This window comes from Coenobita brevimanus, chromosome 57 (assembly GCF_032717465.1).
Source record: "Coenobita brevimanus isolate Jiangsu-jjx chromosome 57, ASM3271746v2, whole genome shotgun sequence".
NCBI lineage: Eukaryota > Metazoa > Arthropoda > Malacostraca > Decapoda > Coenobitidae > Coenobita > Coenobita brevimanus.
The window spans coordinates 10,826,116-10,848,719 of NC_137010.1; the positions used below are offsets into that span (position 1 = coordinate 10,826,116).

Below are 22,604 nucleotides of genomic sequence, written 5' to 3' on the forward strand. Positions count from 1 at the left end.
GTAAGGCTGAGAGGAAGACCACGAATAGGATGGATGGACAGTGAGAAGAGAGCGCTGGATGCGAGAGGGATGTCTGTTGAGCAAGGAAGAGTGGCTGTGCGTGACAGAAATAAATGGAGAGAAATTGTGAATGAATAAGTGATGACGCAGCCCTGAGGGGATATTCTCCCGCATTTGGTCTGATCAGCTAGTCAGGTCAGGTGCGGGTAAGGGGATGGGTCTGTTATGATGTGGCAGGGGTAAACCAGTTCTGCTGTCGGGCCCTGCTGCGGATGTCACTGATTGCATTGCCCAGTTGACCCTTGTGCGGTGTGGTGCGGTGAGGATCTGTCTGTTCTCCCCTTTGGGGCTAAGATGCGAATGAATGTGTTTGAATGGATGAGTAAATGGAGAGTGAGTCGTCCTGTCTCGGCTACCTCCCTTTCCTTGGGGGAAGCAGCCTAGGTATATAGATAGAGATTTGCAAATAGTACTGCATCATCAGCATACAACAAATTTGAGAAATTCCGTCCATCACCATTCATTACCAATGCCATCCCCCTCTCCATTACTCGAGTTTTTACTTCTCTCATCTCCCCATCCATATATACTGTATATCAAACAACTAAGGGGACATCACACAACCTTGTAACAGGCCCACACTGATCATGAACCATTCACTTAGATGCCCATTAACCCTTACACATGCTTCACTACCATCATAAAAACTCTTGACAGCACCTAGCAGCTTACCATCTACACCGTACATGCGCAAAACTTTCCACAATCCTTCTCTGTCCACTTTGTCGTATGCTTTTTACAAATCCATAAATGCCTAAACATCTTATGGTCCTTCTCGCAAGCCTTTTGTGCTATCTGTCTCACTGCAAATATTTGATCCACACATCCTCTGCTACTCCTAAAGCCACCCTGTTCATCACTTACCGATACTAGGACTTGTGATATCTCTCTTACTTTCTTTATAATAATTCTTCCATATACAGGCATACTCAGGTTTAACAATCTAATTGGTTAGGTTAAACCTCATCGTTAGGCGGGGTATTGTATATTGGGGTACTTTTAACATGTATTTCAATGTGGACCATTTACCAGCCTTGGGTTTCCCCCCAAACCAAGTCCAAAACCCACCCAGACAAACCAAAAACAGGTAATCTAAATGGCCTAACAGCTGTCAAGGAAGCTAACCCAAGCCTAACACCTGTAAATAACTCACTGAAAGTAACAAATAAAGCTTGAAGATCATAAGTAATAGGTTAGAAAATATTAAACACCTCTCATCACTTCTTGTAAGTCCATGTCTGGTCCTGGTCATCATCCTTGCTATCCCCCCTGAGGCTAGGGGACATGTGGTGCTCCCCAACACTCAATCCTCCTCCTCAAAGCCCTCAAACCCTATCTCCAAGGGAGGGTCAGAGGGGGGTGACTTAGGCAGAGGCGATGGAATGCGATGTGATGACTCAGGTGGAGGTGATGGGGTGTGATGCGCTGGCTCAGGCGGAGGCGATGGAGTGCGATGCAATGACTCAGGCAGTGGCGATGAGGTGCGATGCGATGGCTCTGGGGGTGGCGATGGAATGCAATGCGATGATAGAGGAGGTGGTGTGGGAGACAGCTGTGATGTCCGGTGAGGTGGTGAGGGAGACCGCTGCGATGAATGATGAGGTAGCGATGGAGTCAGTTGTGGTGGCTCTCGTCGTGACAAGGGAGACAGAGACAGTGGCCGACGTGGTGTGGGAGATGGAGGGTGGGATGAGGAAGGGAGCGATGGAGTGGCAGAGTCCCTTAGTGGACACACAGGTGACACGGGATATGGCGATCGGCTGGAGGTTAGGTCCAGCACAATGGGCCGAGCACGTCCTAAGTGGGAGGTGTCCCTTGGTGTTTCTCTGCTGGTAGGTGGTTGGGGAGATGCTCTGCTCGTCAAGGGCTGGGGAGATCCAGTGCGACTTGCTGGCCTGGTGGGGGGCCTGCTTAACCCCTTAACCACGGGGCGTCACTTTCGTGACGCTTGGGAGCAAGGGATCATACCGCGGGGCGACACTTTTGTGATTCTGTGTTATTTTGAATTCGCCCGGGCTTTGAAGTGGTGGCTTGTATCATCTATCAGTACTGCCAATGTCCAACACTAGTCAGCACTCCTAATCTCATCTGTACTCCCATCCATTGTTGACAATTTAGCCATTTCTCCCCGTTCTTGACTCCCCTCCCTACCTCCCCTCCATTACCCTATCCTCTCGCCTGCCCGGCCGTGCTACGCTAAGTAAATCTTCCCTGGAATTTTCCACTGATTTCATCCATTGAAATAAGCCCTATGCCCTATTCTTATACCAAATAATATATACAAGAAAGAAATAAGGTAAGTGAGAGTGCCATACACCTAGAATTGGCTAATTATCACCTTACAACACCTCACGTGCACTCGTTCACTAATTTTCGCTGTTTATTTCCCCTTGAAATATGCCATATAATCTATTTTCGTAATAAAAATATATATAAGAAAGGAAGGGAGAACCCTAAGTGATATTTACATTCACCAGGAACTACCTAATTATTGCAGGCCACCACACTGTATTCAACGCTAAGTAAATCTTCCCTGGAATTTTCCACTGATTTCATCCATTGAAATAAGCCCTATGCCCTATTCTTATACCAAATAATATATACAAAATAGAAATAAGGTAAGTGATAGTGCCATACACCTGGAATTGGCTAATTATCACCTGACCACCTCACGTGCACTCGTTCGCTAATTTTCGCTGTTTATTTTCCCTTGAAATATGCCATATAATCTATTTTTGTAATAAATATACATATAAGGAGGGAAGGGAGAAGCCTAAGTGATATTTACATTCACCTGGAACTACCTAATTTATTATGTATTGTCTTGGTTTCCTGCCAATCATTTCATTGCTATATATTAGCAGGTCTTACAGGGCTGAAGTTGGTAGTATTGCACTCACCCTAGCCAGGTGGCAGGAGGCCACTACTATCAGTTCACTGTCGTCTTTGAAAGTGGGAGTATGTCTGATTTGCTCCTGCTAACTTCTGCCACATTATAGCCCCATGCAAAGGGCCCTGTGACCTTTACCCCCTACTAAACCTTGTGTGGAAAGAGGTAAAGGGCTGACAATTGATAGAGAGTGACTATGATCTTTTTATTGAGTAAAACAGTGCAAGTGGAATTGTAAATAAAGTGTAAATAATGTGTAAACAGCAAGTGACAGCGGTGAATGTAAATATAAGTGAACAGTGGAAAATAGTTTTATAAGTTTCTTCAAGTGACAGTGCATAACAGTGTAAATAAAATAGAAATGTAAAAAATGTAAATAAAGAAGAGAATGTAAATAGAAATGTAAATGAGTGGTATTATAAGAATACGAGTATATATACTAGGAGTTAAGAAAGTGAAAGTTTCACTCTCAATGCTAGTATACAGGACGAGAAAGTGAATGCTACGTATTTTACTGAAAGAAATTGAATCCCTACAGTGACAATAAATTACTATTACTGAAGGAAACTTATGGATAAAGACTGTAGATATATATAAGTGTTATATAGTAACAGAAATATAAACTGTGAGTGTTTTTATGAATAATAGACAACACTAGCGGCGAACGATTGGAAGTGGGATGGTCATACACCCTTGTAATTTTCATTGCTTTCACAGTGTTTTTTTGGGGGGAAGTATGGATTCCAAACTATTTGAGAATCATAGATTAGTGTTTCTAGTGATAATATCAGGCTGTGGTAATCATATTACGAGTTGTCGGGAAGTGTAAAGTGGAGACTTCGTTACCCAACTTCAGAGGTCTCCACAAGTCCTACGGTACTCGACGAAGGCTCAACAAACACCCAAGGAGAAAGCTGAAGGTATGTGCCATAAGTATATGTGATTTTAATATTCTAGGACTAATAACTGATTTTTGGCAAATATTTTAAGAGAGTCTGTCGGATCGCGAATATGCCTGCGGGAGCCGCAAGTCAAAGCAAAACAAGCCCGCAGTTTAAGGGTTAAAGAAGGCTGTGATTGTTGTCTGCCTGGCGACCCTCTTCTTCTCCTCCAGTATCATCCTGTAGACTTTCATCCCCTCCTTGAGCCAATTAGCTGTGTCTCTGCTTTGTCCTGGGAGGGGGTTGTGTGTTTTCATTAGGTTTAAAATCTCGTCCAGCTTCATTAGCATCTCCTTTAGGATCTCGATGTTGAGAGCTCGGATGTCAGGCACAACCTCCTCCTCCTCCTCTGCCTCCTGGTGTGCCCGCAGGATCTACATATTGAGGAGCTCCTTATTGCTGAGCTCCTCCCTGTGGCTCTCAAGAACCTCCTCCATGTCATCCTCGTCGACCTCCCCGAAGCCCGCGTTGTGTGATAACTCGACAGTGTCCTGTCGCACACGCTCAATAGACAGGTTGCACGCCCTCAGGGAAGCCGGTGAAGGAGTGAATACACTCTGGCCACAGCTTCCGCCGCACACCGTTCATTGTCGCCTGGCTCACCTCATCCCATGCAGCAGTTATATTCTCTAGGGCGTGGCGTATGTTATACCCCCTCCAGAACCACTACACTGTTGTCCTGTCATCACTGTCGCAGGCCCGTACCAACTGCTTCATTGTGTGGCGGAGGTAGTAGGCCTTAAAGACAGCGATCACCTGTTGGTCTGTCAGCTGCAACAAAAACGTGGTGTTGGGGGGTTGGAACACCACCTCAATATTGCTGGCCCATTCCTTCATCGCTGGTGGGTGGCTAGGCGCGTTAGCCGCCACCAGGAGAAATCTGTTCGCCAGATTTTCATGAGATGCATACCTCTTCAGCACCCGAGAGAGGTACGAGTGGAAATAAAATGAACAGATATCTGAAGTCAACCAAGCCTTCTTGTTCGACTTCCAGATAACCACAAGGTTCTCCTTAACATACCCCACCAGAGCCTTGGGGTTCTCCGAGTGGTAGACTAGGAGCGGCTTCAACATGAGGTCACCCTCGGTGTTACCTCCCAGCAACTGTGTCAGCCAGTCTTTGGAGGGCTTGAATCCTGGCGTAGACCTTTCCTCCATTGCAAGATATGTCTTGGAGGACATTCTTTTCCAGAAGAGCCCAGTCTCGTCAAAATTCAGTACCTGCTTCGCACTATAGCTACCCTCCGCGATGGTGCATTTCAGCTTGTCAGGAAATGCTGCCGCCGCCACCTTATCTGCACTCGCTGCCTTACTGTACATCTTCACGTGGTGGAGGTTTGCTTTCCTCTTAAACAGGTCAAACCACCCATGGCTAGCCTTAAAGGTCTCGCTTTCATCAAGCTTGCTTCTGACTTTTAGCTCGTCCCAGAGCGAGAAAGCCTTAGTGCAAGTAATAGCCTGGCTCATAGGTGCCTTGCACTGGTTCTGATCTTCCACGCATGTTTGCAACATCTGCTCCAACTCCTTCCATCACAGTTCTTGCTGGCGGGTGATATGGGAGGTGGATAAGGTTGCAACCTCCCCAGCAGCAGCCTTAATGGCCTTCTCCTTTATGATCATGGAGACAGTTGACTGGGCCAGGTGGAGAGCTGAGGCGATAGAACACACACCTTCGCCTTTATTGTGCCTCTTAAGGGTGTCCAATTTCACTCCAGTGACACAGTCTTACGTACATACTTTGCGGGAACATCACCATCACCACCACTAGCAGGCTGCTTACCATCATGACTAGGGCCTCCACTAGCACCACCACATGCAGCACCCTTACCAGACATTATTATTTGGGCCCCAGTTCACGCAGTATTGCACTCCACACACGATTAATATCACTGCTTTATTCACGGCACTGCTCGAACACAGTTATGATGCACTACAATAGCAACTTGCACAACGTTGGTGGCGCAACACGATGCGTGGCAGGCGAACATAAGAGAGATCCTCACTCTGAGATGACCAGTGCGAGAAGAGCGATATGGGTGAGCGTCGGGTGAGCAATGGCCATGGGGCCTGCACAAGCGTTTCTGTGCATCCTGGGAGGCAGGCGGGCTCAGCTGGCCACGGGAATGCACGCGATTCAAAATTTCACCCTGTCATCTGCGGGCGCGACATCGGAGGGCCTATCATTAAACTGGGGCTCGCCCGTTGGGTATTGGGGCCTGGTGCAATTTGTACCCCTATTGCTAAGCCGAGGTATCGCATCTAGGTGTATCAGGGCATTACTGTACCTTCCCAACCACACTCAGTAAACTTATGCCGCGATAATTCTTGCACTCACTTCGCTCATCTTTATTTCTGTACAGGGGTACAGTCACAGTCTTTTTCCACTCTGCTATCCATGCCTTCTTACATATCTCCAGCAAGCACTTCATTCCACTCTTTCCTCAACACTTTATCATCTCTGCATACATCTCATCAACCCCAGCTGCTTTCCCATTTTTCAGCCACTTCACAGCACTCTTCACCTGTGTGAGTGTCATGTCTCCTGGCACTGCATTCATTCCTTCTCTGCACACCCCCAAAACCTATGATGTTTACAGCCGCTTTCCTCTATCTATTCCCATTCATCAGGCTCTCAAAATATTCTTTCCATCTGGTCCCTACTTCATTCCCATCGGTTAATAATCTACCACCTACATCCTTCACACCATCACATTTCTTTCCTCTGTCACTTTTACATTTCCACACCTCTTTCCGGAATAACTTCGTATTTTCAGAGTAGTTTGCATTCATTTTTCTTCCAAGATCATCATTTACCTCCTCTTTTTCCACTTAACTAGTCCCTTTATGTGCTTGCTGTCAATATATTCAGTTCACATTTCAGCTGAACCCCTGACCTGTAACCACTTTACCCACTTCTTCCTCTTTTCCTCCACTGCTCTCTTAACATCATCCCACCATGTCATACCTTTCTTCTTTGTTGTTACTCTTGCCACACCACACACCGCTTTAGCATTTCTAACTAAGCAGTCCCTATGTTTATTCCACAGGCTGTCCAGATCCATTTCATTCCAGTTCACTGATTCTATCTCCTTCCCTACTTTTGTCCTGTATTCATGTGCCATTTCTTTGATCCTCAGTTTCTTAACTTTCATTCTTTCAACCTGACTGCTCCTCTCTCTCCTGATCCACGTCACTGTTCTCAGCTTGATCTTTCATACCATAATCATATGATCTGACAGACCTCCACAGCGTCCTGTCACGGCCCTCATATCAGCAACCATTCCCAGCATCGACCCCTCTACGAGCACATTATTATTATTATTATTATTATTATTATTATCAATAGTAGTAGTGATAGTGTGAAGGATGTAAGTTGCAGATTATTAACCTATGGAGATGAAGTAAGGACCAGATGGAAAGAATATTTTGAAAGCCTGATGAATGGGAATAGAGAGAGCAGAGCACCTTTAAACATGATTGATTTTTAGGTGTGTGCAGAGGAGGAATGCAGTGCCAGGAAATGTGACACTTGCACAGCTGAAGAATCCTTTGAAGTGGCTGAAAAATGGGAAAGCAGCTGAGGTTGATGAGGTGTATGCAGAGATGATTAAGTGTAATGGAGAGAGTGGAATGAAGTGCTTGTTGAAAATATGTAAGAAGGCATGGATGAGTGAAACTCTGCCAGCAGAGTGGAAAAAGGCTGTGATTTTACATCTGTACAAAATAAAGGTGAGCAAAGTGAGTGCAAGAATTATCTTGTCTTAAGTTTATTGAGTGTTGTAGGGAAGGTATATGGAAAAATTATCGAGAAAGTAAGAGAGATATAAGAAGTTAGAGAGTGATGAACAGAGTGGATTTAGGAGTGGCAGAAGATGTGTGGATCAAATATTGGCAGTGAGACAGATGGTGGAGAAGGCTAGTGAGAAGGACAATAAGGTCTTTATGGCATTTATGGTAGACAGAAGGATTGTGGAAGGTTTTGTGCATGTACGGTGTAGATGGTCAAGAGTTTTTATGATGGTAGTGTGGCATGTGTAAGGGTAAATTGGCATTTAAGTGAATGGTTCATGATAGTGTTGGTGTGCGACAAGGTTGTGTGGTGTCCTGATGGTTGTTCAGTGTATAGCTATATGAATGGGGTGATGAGAGAAGTAAAAACACAAGTAATGGAGAGAGGAATGGCATCAGTAATGTATGGTGATGGATGGAATATCTCAAATTTTTTGTATGCTGATGATGCAGTGCTTCTTGCTAATACCAGACAAGAGCTTGGTAGACTGGTGCAGAGTTTTGCTGATGTCTGTGAGCATTGTGCCTTGAGAGTAAATGTAGCAAAGAGTAAAGTGATGGTATTCGTGAGAGAAGGTGACTTCCAGTGTGATGGTACAGTGAATGGAGAGAAACTGGAATTGGTGAGTGTTCAAATACCTTGGTGCGGTAATAGAAAAGTGAGGAAATACACAAGGAGGGAAGGTACCATGGCCGGTGCTATGACGGCCTTGATAAGAAACAGTCTTGAAGGTTGCAGCTGTGTGAGGCTTACGTGAAGGAGTGTTGGTGCAACTTTAACATACAGGTGTGAGACTATGGCACTGCATGAAAATGAAAAGTCAAGAGTGAGAGCAGTGAAGATGGGACTGCTGAGGATTGTATGTGGTGTACAGAGAGTGAATAGGATACGAAATGCAATTCCAGCAGGATGCGGAATGAGGAAGTCTGTGGACACCAGAATCGAAGAGAATGTACTGAGATGGTATGGTCATGTGGAGAGAATGGATAACAAGAGAGTGGTGAAAAAGGTATATCTGAGCAAATTTGAAGGTGGAAGGAGGCGAGGTAGTCCAAAGAGAAGGTGGAGGGATATGGTGGATGAGTGTGTGAGGAAGAGAGGTATGGAAGTTGGTAAGGTTAAGGACCTGACAAGAGATCGAGCTGGCTGGATGAATGTTGTGATAAGAAGTGCATGATTAGGGGTTTGGCACCCCTTTTTTAACGTGACAGCATTCAGATTGACTCAATCGGATATGTATATGTGAAGCTACAGAATGTGGTGAAAGTTTCTAGTATATCAGTTAGAGCTAGGATTCCTTGGGCGTGAATGATGAGTATATGAAAGCGTGGCCTATTGGACTAGGCAAACTTGGGCTGTCTGGACGTTACTACTCCTCACCCTGCTTTAGGGTGGGAAAGGAGATCCGGATGATGATGATGATGAACAGTAGTAGAAGTAGTAGTAGTAGTAGTAGTAAGTAGTAGTAGTATCAAGATGTTCAGTGCAGCAAAAGTGTTATGCTCTGTAATAAAACCATCTCACCAATTAAAGTGATTAGCTGAAATGTGGGTGTGGGAGAGTTGCTTAACAGGAGTCCACTGTGACATGTGTTTGTTTATATGGTTCACACATACAGTATACCAGCCTTTATGGTATTACTGAGAGAGATTGTTGGATATGTTGTCACCTGCCTTTCTTTCTCCTCTGATATGTTTGGTTGCCCACAGGATTACAGGACCTGAGGATGAAATCAAATACTGTAATAATTATTGGAAGTATATTCGAATACAGGGATGTAGTCGTTCTTTTAACCCATAAGTTGCAACATACCTCATTCACAGGATTCTTGTATCCCTTGTGCATTACAGCAGGTATGTAGCACCCGTTTTGCAACAACTCCTCACATGATGTGGTGCAGCCTACTTGAAGGTTTATTTAAGTTTATTTGAGTGAAGATTTATTTAAGTTGGCAGTTTACTACAGTTACAAAAATGCAGGTACATATGCAGTTACTACAGCATATTAAGTGTTTTGGTGATGGTTGAGTGGCTTTTGGGGGGGTGGTGGTGGGTTAGACGTCGCCAGAAATGGGTGAGTACAGTACTGTTCCCTTGTATCCTACATATTATTACAGTATCTTTTATCCAAAAAAATTGATTAAACGAAACTTCGAAAGGCCCATGATTTTCAGATAAAAGAGACTCCACTGTATTTTTTGCCTTGCACTAGCATTACAGCAATGTTTGCCATGGTCACGTGATGTTTTCGTGGGTGGAAAAGCCTCCCTTCTTTTTCCTGATAATCAGTTCGTGTGAGGTGGGCATTGCAGGTCATCTCGCATTTCAGACCCCACTGTCCAGCCTGTATACTCAAGGGATGACGTTTATTTCGTTTAGGTCTAAAATTAGAATTTCTTGCCTGTCTTTTCTAACAAGCACCACCACCCAGACTGCAAATATAAGTTGATAGTATCATAAACACAATAAACACTGAAAAATGCAAAAATATGTACCGTATGTATGTGAATATATTTAATTGAAACCTCTTATAGTATTTACTGAAATACTTTGAAATACACATATCTAGCCATAATGCACCATTTCAGAACCATTGACTTAGTTTTGTTTAAAAAAAAAAAGAGGAGGGGGGGGCAAGGGAAAAATATCAATTTTTGTGATTTAAAAAATTGGCCCAATGATGGGCCTGTGGGTCCCAATAAATTCCGGAGGCACGGCCACAGAGGGGTTAATATTTTGGGGTTTTACAGAAGTTTACCATATAAATTCCAGTACATAATATATTTTTATAATGCATCGTTACCTCCACCATTGGTTATATAGGGTACACTGAGGGTCTTAGAAAGGCAAACTAAAAGGCATTAATGATTGTGGTCAGCAGTACGAGGGTATGTTTGAAAAGAAACCAAACTTTTTAAATGGTGCACCAATTAGCAGCTGTATTGTGATTGCAACAGGAATGCCATGTACTGTACTGGCGACTTGGAGCTTTAGTCTAACACTAGCCACATCATCCCATGTCATGTAGTCAGTGAGATAAATATGATTGAATGAATGTGTAAGTCCATTTGGTGATTTATTGCAAGTTGAAGAGTGAAGGATCTTGAAGAGTAATGTGTTTGCATGAAATTCTGTTTCAAATTGGGAAAAACTTTTACTTCCTGAAAAATGTCATAGCAGGTGATGACACGTGGGTGTATGACGGATGTAAAAACAAAAAGGTATTCATCGCAGTGGGTTGAAGCATCATCACTGTGACCAAAAAAAAGCACATCAGAGTCACTCAAATGTTAAGTTGTTATTGATTGTCCTTTTCTGTGGGAAGGGCTACATTCATCATGAGTTTGTTCCATGTGGTCATACAGTCAATATAGAGTTTTACTTGAACATTTTGAAGTGTTGGAGGAAGGCAGTGTGAAGGAAGAGGCCTGAGGCGTGGACAGACAAAACTTAGATGCCCCATCATGACAGTGAACCTGCTCATGAGTTGCTCCTTATCCTTGACTTTTCAGTGTAGCAGGAGACAACTGTCATCTCCCAGCCATCCTACTCCCTTCATTTAGTCCCTGCTGACACACACGCACGCACTCACGCTCTCTCTCTCTCTCTCTCTCTCCAAGTTGAAATCCACCCTGAAAGGTTGCCAATTTCAAACAATAGAAGTGACAAGAAATTCTCCAAGTGCACTAAATGTACATTCACTCAAGTGTGTGTACCTTGGTGACTAAGTGATGTGGCATGATGTGCCTAGTGTTAAACTGAAGCTCAGAGCTGCCACTACACAATGCTCCTGTTGTGAAAACAATATGGCTGCTAGTTGGTGCACTATTTAAGACCCAGACACCAGGCGATTTATGGTAAGAGCGTCCTTGCACTACGGGCAATTTTCCCCAAATCGTCCCTTTTCAGACCTTCATATTTTTTTTTTTTTTTTTTTAAATAACAGAATGGAGGAAAGAAAAACAAATGAGTAAAAAAAAATAATCCATACACCAGATTACTGGTGTCCTCTGTTCTTAAAATATCTGTAACAGTTAGACTTGAACAGTTGTGGGTTGAAATTTGGAGGGAAACAACTCTGGGGAAGCAAGTTCCAGAGAGATGCAGTTTGGGGAATGAAAGAATTCTGATAGGCAGAAGTTCTGCAATATGGCTGAGTGACATTCCAGTCATGAGCGCTACCAGATGCCCGTGCAGCACGAGGGAAGGCATGGAGAGGTGGCACCATGGACGCAACTTCGTCTGAGCATTTGCCAAAAAAATATCTGTAAAATAATGCAAGGGAGGCAACATTCCTTTTTACTTGTAGAGGAGGTAGTTTATATGTAATGGCAGGGTTGTTAATGATTCTAACAGCTTTATTCTGAATTTTGTCTAGTTGTCTTAATGCAACCTCTCCACAACCATTCCACAAGGGTGAGCAATATTCAAGCTGAGAGCGCACATGACTCTTATAAATTATAGCTAACTGCTCATCGGCGAAGAAGTTACGGACTCTGTACAATAATCCAAGTTTCTTTGAGGTGGTTTTAGCAAGTGATCTGACATGAGAGGTCCAGCTGAGGGCACTATTAAGTGAGACACCAAGAATTTCAATACTTTTGGAGATGGGAATATTAGTAGCACTGAAGGTAATGTATGAATCTGGCAATATCTGTCTATTAGTAAACTGTATTTATTTAGTTTTACTAGCATTAAAAGAGACAAGGTTGTTTTGTCCCCATTCACTGATTGTAGATAGATCCTGATTTATGGAGATGGCTGTACTGAGTTGAGATGTAGAGATATTAGACTTTGTAAATGGATGTCTGACTGTGAATGAACTATGTAGTGTTGAGTCATCTGCATATGAGGAATAGGATTGTGGGTGACAGTTAAGAGATCATTAATATGAACCAGAAATAGGGTTGGCGCCAGAACTGATCCCTGCGGCACGCTGGCATTAATTGAGTGGAAATTGGAATATACATCATCTACTTTTACTCTTATTTTCCCATCACTAAGATATGAAGAAATCAAAGGAACAAAAGACATTAGTCCATAGCAAGGGAATTTGGACAGCAGGGAATAGTGCCATACTCTGTCGAAAGCTTTAGAGATATCGAGCTACTGCATGAGTTTCTCCAAAAAGATCAATTGATTGATGGATGGTATGAGTTAAGCGATTGAGTATGTCAATGGTGGATCTTTCGTGGCGAAAACTGTATTGTCTATCACTAATTAAGTTCTTGGATTCAAGATGTTTAACAATGTGCTTATTAATTAAAGTTTCAAATATCTTACCAAGAGAAGATGTGACAGCTATTGGTCTGTAATTGGAGGGGTCAGACGAACTTCCTTTCTTCGGAACTGGGTGGATATTGGCTTCTTCCCATGAATTTGGGAATAAAGAAGTACGTATGCATAGTCTGAATAATTTAGCTAGGACAGAGGCAAGTTCAGGGGAACACTTTTTCAAAACAATTGGTGGAATTCCATCTGGGCCTGGAGCTTTGTTGGTAGGTAAATTGTCTAGGATGGATTTTATGTATCTTGTCTGTATTTTAAGTGGGGCAATTTCGGGAGAATCAAGTTCCAGTACTGGGACATTCTGGCTGGTATCGTCTATGGTAGAGTTTCTGGCAAAGGTACTGGCAAAGATATCTGCTTTCCCACGTGGGTCATTGGTAATGTTGCCATTTGAAGATTTTAGTGGGGGATTGGAAGATGACTTGTTAAAGTTATTATTGAAAGAATTAAGAGTTGACCAGAATATTCTATTGTCATCAGGGTTGTTAAGTAATTTTGATGCTTGCTTTTGAAGAAAGTTTGATTTAGATAGATTTAATACAGCTTTTGCATGATTTCTAGCAATTTTAAATTGGGAGAGTGATTCAGATGTTTTTTATTTTAAGTAAGAGTTATATGCTAATGACTTTTGGGCTGTTGCTCTAGCACAATTGCCATCAAACCATTTTGGAGAGTTCGATCTTTTAGTGAACTGTTGACTTGGTATGAATAAATCCATACCAGCTAGTATTAAGTCCCAAATGTGGGACTGGGTAGAATTGGGATCACTAGAGAAGAAAGTCTGCCATGGGACATCAGCAAGATACAGTAATTTCTAAATCCATCCCAGTTTGCCCTGTCAAAGTGCCATCGGGTCACCCTGACAGGTTCAGAACAGGGAGGTGTGGGAGGGTTAACTAATGAGGCTTTGTTGAGATTATGGTCAGAGGATCCAAGTGGTGGCAGTACCTCTATCGTGTATTGATCTGGATTATTTGTCAAGAATAAATCCAAGAGATGGGCATTATGGTCAGGATTATCAGGTATTCTGGTTGGTTGCTTTACCGACTGGGTGAGATTAAACAATTCCGCAAACAGCTCGCACTCTAGACCAGCGTCGTCAATCCGGGCAGAATGCAATAACCATTCGACAGTGTGTATGTTAAAATCACCCAAAATGGTAATTTTGGTGCCAAGGGCAAGGTCAAGGTTACTTAACTGAGTGGATATGGAATCAAATACACTGGGTTCCGAAGAAGCATTGGGGGAACGATAACTACACAAATATATTTGGTAATGTTTTGACAATTTAATTTATATAATGAGTAATCAAAACTGGATGAGGTGAAGTTTAAAATAGTGCCAACTGCATATTGGGATTTGATATAACAACAGGTGCCGCCCTTGTTAGGGAAAGTGTAGCAGTTTGGAAAAAAAATTAACCCCTAAAAGATGGGTGTCCGCATATACTGTCTGAGGGTACTAGGGTAAAAAAGATGGGGTTCCACATATGCGGTCATGCCTCCCCACCCTCCGACACCCACCCCACCTCCCTACCACTACATCCACACACCACCCCCATCCTCCCCACTGCAACCCCCCTACCACCACCCCTGCCCCTACCCCCCAGCCCTCAAACCCTCACAGCCCCCCTACCCTCCCCACCACCCCCAAGCCCCCACCAACCACCTCCCACACACCCCACCACCCCCACCACCAACCCCTACCACCCCACCCTCTACCCCCACCACCAACCCCTACCACCCCTAACCCCCTATCCTCTCCCACCCCCCAAACCCCCCCACCCTCATAACCACCCCACCCCTCCAGCCCCCACCTCCACCCCTATCCCCTCCCCACCCCTCCACCCACCAACCAACTCCTCTCCCCACCCCCCACTTCACACCCCCACCCATCACACCCCCACCCATCACACCCCCACCCATCACACCCCCACCCCCAACCTATCCCCCACACCCACCTCCCCCAGCCACCCAGGTCACCCCCCCACACAACCCCACAACCCCCACCATATCACACCCGCCGATTATGCCCATCCTGAGCATGTCAGAACATTACGATGCTCATCTTTTATGGGTTAAAGACCATATTACTCGCGAACTCATTTTCTTGCGAATGAAACTAACCTCAGGCCTCTAGGTGGTCCATCAATGAGTAAGAACACGAAGATGAGTAATTTTTGGTGCTTGAGGCAGCCTGTCTCTGTTGCTAAGCACACAACCCGGACTTGGGCTTGCTGCTGCACAGAATGGTCAACGTTTGTAACACTGACTGGCCCAGCTGGGTGGTGTGCTTGTAATGCTGGCCTTCCTCCCACCCCATGAATTTGCTATTTTGTTACACATATATTCCATTGCTATTTTGTTACACATATATTCCACTTTTCATAATCAAAACTATTGGTTTGAATCATCACCCAGTACATGTGGCTTGTCTTTTGTTTTCTGGCCATAACAGAGTGACACATTGCCCTGTAGGTGTGTAGGAGAACTCACACAGATGCAGTGAAAAAGTTAAAAAAGTAGAAAAAGTTGAAAAGTAAATATGTACACATTTTCATATTATTGTCTGAGATCATTGCACTTTGCATTCACTTTGAGAGCAAACTTTCTTTTAAATAAATACAGCAATATAACTTAGACTATACCAGGAGGTAGACACTTGTACTAAATGTTATGTAGTTTGCCCCCCCCCCCTTTTTTTTTTTTATGGTGAAAATATTTGGTTGGTGGGGGCACTCACCATCCACTCACTTGATGTAGTGCTGCTCGCGGGTGTTTGGCCTATCCTCTTCCTTCTTTCCTTCCTTCCTCTTCTGTCTTGCTTTTCATCATTCATTCCTTTTCCTTCTGTCTATGGGTGGCTCTGCACTAAGTGACAAGCCAAATGGCTTCCTGTGCACCAGGAAACTATTTACTACACTGGGCAGTAACCATATAACCAAATTATGGTGCCTTGTGGTTTAGTGGGTAACTAAGGCACTCCAGGCAGATTGAGTCAGTGGAGGTTTATATCCAAGGGGTGATTGGGGTTTATTGCTCACATAATGCCACTAAGGGATGAGTGAGGCTGGTCACTCTCATCTTAAATGTCAGGACCAACTTGCTTATTCCCGGGCTTCTGTGCTCCTTATGGGGCAACACAGGATTAGATGATGAATGAAAATACTTGATACTTTTGGTCTGTATCACTTATTCTACTTGCACTTGAGATCACATTTACATGTCATTTTACATATTTTGCATTATAAATCCGTGGTCATGAAAAATACCACAGTGCCACCCAAAAAGGTAATTTTCTTCGGTTGCGAATCAGATTTTCTGTCATTATTGCTATGCTGACTCAAGATCTTTACAACAACAACTTTGCTTATTAGCTTTGCACTTACATTATCAATTAGAAACTACAGTAATCCCTTTAAGATCTGGATGCCCAAGTCCTGGACACCCCAAGTCCCGGACATTTTGGGCTTGGGTCCTTGGACACCAAGAATTGCAAAAAAAAAAAAAATGTTCATCCCTACTTTAAATTTGCCGCACAGTGACGAACAGCTGTGTTTTGGCACATAGTAGAGCGCCCAGGCATCCTCCCCATCCAGTTCCTGCCTACCTACCGTCATGACTGCATGCTCATTGCAATGGCTGTGCTACGTGCTTGTTTTTGTGGATAAACAGTGACTAAACTGCAATACCTCGCCACTAGACCACATGGGAATTTACAGTGTTCTGCGGTGTTAAGAAATTAGAATTCAGAGTGCAAAGGATTAAGTGCAGAGTGCAGCATGCCAGGCGTGGTTCAGGTATGAACAGAATGTGCAATGTTAAACAGTTATAACTCACAGTGCAAAGGATTAAGTGCAGCACAACACAGGATTACTGTATGTGCTTCAGGTGCACTTTCACCACTGTCAGAGCCTCAGAGGAGGTGGGTTCATCTTTGTGACAGCCACGGATGTGTTGTAAGTACCCTGTACACCGCTAAATATTTTCCATAATCACTTCTAATTTCTCATTGTCTGATTCATTTTCATTTATTTCATGGTTTCTCTCCCGTATTTGTGTCCATAGGGTCTTAAATAGGTGCTGTTCCTGTTCGGTAGGGAGTTATTTAGGTGGCTTTCAAAGTTAGGTTGGGTTGTGTTCTATAAGTACCAGGGATGGATAAATCTGATTTTTTTTCTTTTTTTTTTTTTTTAATCTGATTTTTTTTAAATTTAAATCAGATTTATTTTAACCAGTGATTTTTTCTCCCAACCCTCTTTGTGCCTTTGGGAATTCTGTCAAAAGGAGTACCATACTGGGTCTTTTTTTCTCCCACTTGCTGCAGTGCATCCATTAGGCATGATTATATATCACTGTTCAAATAAACAGACTTACAGAATTGAAAATAATAATGTTAATGGGAAGTGGGAGTAAGGCAGTTCACCACAGGCTAGCACTTCATGGTTTGAGGGAGGTTACTTACACTCAGGGTTGGAAAAAATGGCATACTGTATGTATATACAGTATATATATATATACATACAGCACGTACCCTTGCATCCAACACTCATTTGTCTAGCACGATTCGCGTCCAGCATGGAGAGCAAAAAATTAGTACGATTTAATATGATTTAAGTACTGTAAAATGGGTGCTACCACGTTGAGTACACCGCTTCCCGTCCGATCAGCAAAGTTAAGCAACGTTGGGTCTGGTTAGTACTTGGATGTGTGACCGCCTGGGAACACCAGATGCCGTTGGCATCCCTACGTCAAGTGGGGTTGGTGGAGGATTAGTGCCCCTCCCTGTAAAACAATTAACTCTAGGCCCTTGGCCACCCTGTCTGGGATACATGGCGTCTGGCGATGAATGAATGAATGAAAACGGGTGCGTAAGCATAACACTGTCGGAGCTCCGAGAAGTGGGCGAAATCCGCAGAGTTCGCCCCTAGCACGATCACCCCTGGTCCAACACTCATACTGGACATTCTCGTGACGCAGACAGGCAATCAAAACTTCCGATCAAGTAGCCTCCCCCGCCCGCTATCGTGACGAGATCGTGATGTCGCCCAATGAAAATCGCTTCTGCTCTCACGTGATGTTTTGTTTAAATTTCTCCCGCCGCAGCGCCACTCAGTTGCATAATTCGCATTGGACGGTGCTTTTTTCTCGCTGCATTTTCTGCCCTTGCTACTGCAATTTACCCTGCTCACGATGCCTAGGAAGCCTTCTGAGAACCCCAAGAAGCGGCGGCACCTCCCCCAGGCCACCAAACTAGAATTCATCGAGAGGCAGAAGAAAGGGGAGAGGAAATTCAAAGGATTTATGAGGGAGGTTGAGGAGGAGCAGCAGCCATTACCCGCTAGTGACACCAGCAGCCATCCTCTAGGGACCCAGTTGGACTACCTAGTCTCGGATATCACCTTCCATTCCCAGCAAGCCCACCAACGTTATCCTAAAAGGTTAGTTATCATTCATAGTACAGTATCATTTATTATAATTACAGTAGTACCAATATATGTATAGGTATATAGTAGGTATTTAGGGTGACTTTTCCTAGGGTTGCTGACATAATTCATTTTCCCCATAAGCTCTGTTGTTTGTCCAACACGTTTTTGGTCCAACACGGGACCCATACATGACAATATTACCGTGTTGGATGCAAGGGTACTGTATTTATTTTTATATATATATATATATATATATATATATATATATATATATATATATATACAGTAAAAGTCCATTAATCTGAACACAGATAATAAAAAAATCCCAATAATCCGAATTTTTGAAGAAGGCTGGCAAAAACTCCAAAAGTAAATAAAAAAAAGAAAAAAAAATCAAATTGAGCACCGGTGCCGATCGGTGTGGTCATGCATTAGGTAATGCATGGATTGGTAACTCCTCGTAAACAACTGACCACTTTTGGATCTGCGCATGCAGAGGAGCTGAGTGATGATGACATAATGAAAAGTGTCAACAACCCTGACAAGCCAAAGGATGAAAAGGATGAGGAGGAAGAAGAAGTAGAAGAGGCAAAGAAAGGTTCATGGAAGGAAGCTTCTGTTTACTTTGATAAACTGGTGCATTTCGTTGGACAAAATAATTATTACAATGGGGCTGAGGTGATCAATTTCCATATCATCCGAAACGAGTTCTACAAGAAACGTGCGCAGGCTGTCAGGCACGCTGATATGCGTGACTAGCTGAAGTTCATGAGCGACCAGGCAGGTAAATCCACTGATGACAACCCAAGACCAGCTACCCACACTTCAAAGATGACAACTCAAGGAACCCTAGAAGAAGCAGGTAGTCCTGAGCCAATGCTCAAGGATGATGAGTGAAAGTGACGGTGAAATACTGTATACTGTAACGTAGGTTTAAGGAACTTTCCACAGTAATACATATTTAGTTTTTGTGCTTTTACAATACATGCATATTATTATTAACCCAGGATTTACCATTTCTAATTGGATTTACCTGCCTACAACTGCTGTTTTCAACACTACACATTACTGGCGAGTTAAACAACCCATAACGTCTCTTAATTTACCAATTACGGTACATTTTGTGTCTTCAGTAATGCATTGTTAAGTAAAAAATTTGTGTAATACGTAATGTTATTATGTGCCATATTGTATTATGAATGAATGAAAAGTGATCCATTCGGTAAAATTTCAGTTTGAACATGAAATTAAGTGTCTTAGGGATCCCATCCAAAAATCCGAAAAGTCTGGTATTCCGAATGATTCTCAGTCCACTGCCATTCGGATTAATGGACTTGTACTGTATGTATATATATATATATATATATATATATATATATATATATATATATTACAGTACCCTCGCGTCCAGCACGCGTTAGTCCAGCACGATTCGAGTCCAATACGGTGAGCAATTAATTAGTATTATTTAATGCGATTTAATTACTTCAACACGATTGTGTTAGCATAACACGCACAGAGCTCCGAGAAGTGGGCCAAATCCGCAGAGTTCACTCTAGCACGATCACCCCCGGTCCAACACGGCCATACTGGACATTCCCATGATGATGATAGCCAATGAAAAACTTCTGATCAAGTAGCCTTCCCCGCCCGCTATCGTGACGTGATCGTGATGCCGCCCAATTAAAAACGCTTCTGGTGTCATGTGATGTTTTGTTTACATATCTCCCGCCACAGAGCCACTCAGTCGCATAATTGCATTGGAAGGTGCTTTTTTCTTGCTGCATTTTCTGCCCTTGTTACTGCATTTTACCCTGCTCACGATGCCTAGGAAGCCTTCTGAGAACCCCAAGAAGCGTCGGCACCTCCCTCAGGCCACCAAGCTAGAAAGCATCGAGAGGAAGAAGAAAGGGGAGAGGAAAGTTGACATTTACAAGGCCTACGACATGAATGAAGCCAATGTGATCATAATAAAAAACTAAGACAAGATCCTGGCAGCCGAAGGCTATCACACGGCACTTCATACCAGGTTTGCCGAGGATACGATGGTAAATCGGAACAGTAACGTGGTAAAATTGCGGACGATACCACGGGCATTTGGAATTCATCTGGATGGATTCCTGCTGAGATACGACGGGCAGAACAGTGTGACCAAAACCCAGGCGACTCGACAGAGAATATATCGTACTACAGCATTGAACATTTAGCCTGACACTGAATACATATTAATATTTTAGAATAAATATCAATTGTTTTGTAACCCTTCTCATCGGCGTGCGTACCAGTTTATAAACAAAGTTGCTTCTCCTTATTCTCTACCGAGTCATCGACAGCGATCACTTTCCACAGTCACGAGACGGGGATCTGGCAACAGTGTGAGAAGCATGCACTTTCCCGAGGATTACAGTGCTAGGACAGGCAGAAGCAGGACCTTCCATGGCTGTGGACGAAGATAGTGATTCTGAGTGTGATTTCGAAGGATTTATGAGGGAGGTTTGATTTCGAAGGATTTATGAGGGAGGTTTGATTTCGAAGGATTTATGAGGGAGGTTTGATTTCGAAGGATTTATGAGGGAGGTTGAGGAGGAGCAACAGCCATTACCCGCTAGTGACGCCAGCAGCCATCCTCCGGGGACCCAGTAGGACTAACTACAGTCTTGGATACCACCTTCCATTCCCAGCAAGCCCACCAACACTATCCTAAAAGTTAGTTATCATTCATAGTACAGTACCATTTATTATAAATACAATAGTACCAATATATGTATAGGTATATGGTAGGTATTTAGGGTGACTTTTCCGAGGGTTGCTGACATAATTCATTTTTCCCCATAAGCTCTATTGTTAGTCCAACACGTTTTTGGTCCAACACGTGACCCATGCATGACAATATTACCGTGCTGGACGCGAGGGTACTGTATATATATTATATATACACAGCAAACTCACCCCTGATGCGAGGGTTTCGTTCCAACCATGGCACATTCGGCGCGAAACCACGTAAGTTTTAACTGCTCCTTATTTTGCTCCTTAGACCCCCTAAATATGATGGTTTTGCTGTTATCTGCCATTGGTAATCAATATGAAGCACTTTAAGTGGTTAGAAGGTTTATTTAAAGTTAAAACTTACAAATACTGTACAGTACTGCACAGCAAAAGTTCAGCACACAAATACATAAACACAGGGCAACATTCCGATGCCAATTGGTTTCGGGACAATTCGTAGTTAAGTCAATTTGCCATCACAACAATAACAAGACAATTCGCTGTCATTAATGAAGACAGCTGTGGGTGATGCTAAAATATAACTCAGAGGGGAAATAAGTATATTTATAGAATGACGGGGAATCGTTCAGGGTGCGAATTGTCCTGACGTGGAATCGTCCATGTTTTGACGGGAATTGTTTGACGGCGAATTGACTTGACGGAGAATTGTCTCGGAACCCGCCGATCACGGGTATTCATATAAATCAGGTTAACTGGTTACAAGGCTTTATTTAATGCTTTACCTTTCTTTAAGTGCTGTAACATGCATACCAGAACAGTAAATATTTAACTTACAAATACAGTATAGTGGAAAATCAGTGCAGCAAATCTTTAACGAACAAATAAAAAAGGCAGTATTTCCACGCCTATCAGGTAAACTGGTTATAAGACTTTATTTCTTGGTTTAAAGTTATTTAATAGTACTTTAACTTGTACATAAACTTACCAGAACAGTAATGTAAATATTTAACGTACAAATGCAGTACTGTGGAAAAGCTGGACACGATCACATGATCAAAACATACCATGCATGGTGCTGAGCTGATGTTCGAGGATATGGCCTTTCAAAGGCCATCTCTCTTGTGTAAATATATAGTTTTTGTAATGGTTCTTTAGTCTTACATTGTCTTATACGTATCCCAGCACTAACCTCGTATAATTGCGAGCGCGTTTGGCAAGAACATGTTTGGGGTGAGTTTACTGTATATATTTACACACACATATATATACGGTAACCTCTCAAATAACGCGAAGGTTAGGTTCCTGGAGAGGTCACATTAGTTAAAAATGGGTTTTTAGACATAATTTTCCCATAAGAAACAATGGTAATATTGGGGGTTACATTCCTGGACTCTGGGAAAGTCTACTCATTTGGGGAGTTATGCTACTCTAAACTTAAAAGCAACAATATTAATTTGAAGGCAGACCCACGTAAAAAACA

The 22,604-nt window shown here is 43.1% G+C and overlaps 1 protein-coding gene and 1 pseudogene across 1 annotated transcript in view; both read left to right on the plus strand.

Annotated features, from left to right (window-relative positions):
• Positions 1 to 22,604, plus strand: part of fray (oxidative stress responsive kinase frayed) — a 229,000-nt gene that overhangs the window by 105,020 nt on the left and 101,376 nt on the right. The gene's annotated exons all lie outside the window — the stretch shown is intronic.
• Positions 17,593 to 17,711, plus strand: LOC145402462 (5S ribosomal RNA; annotated as a pseudogene).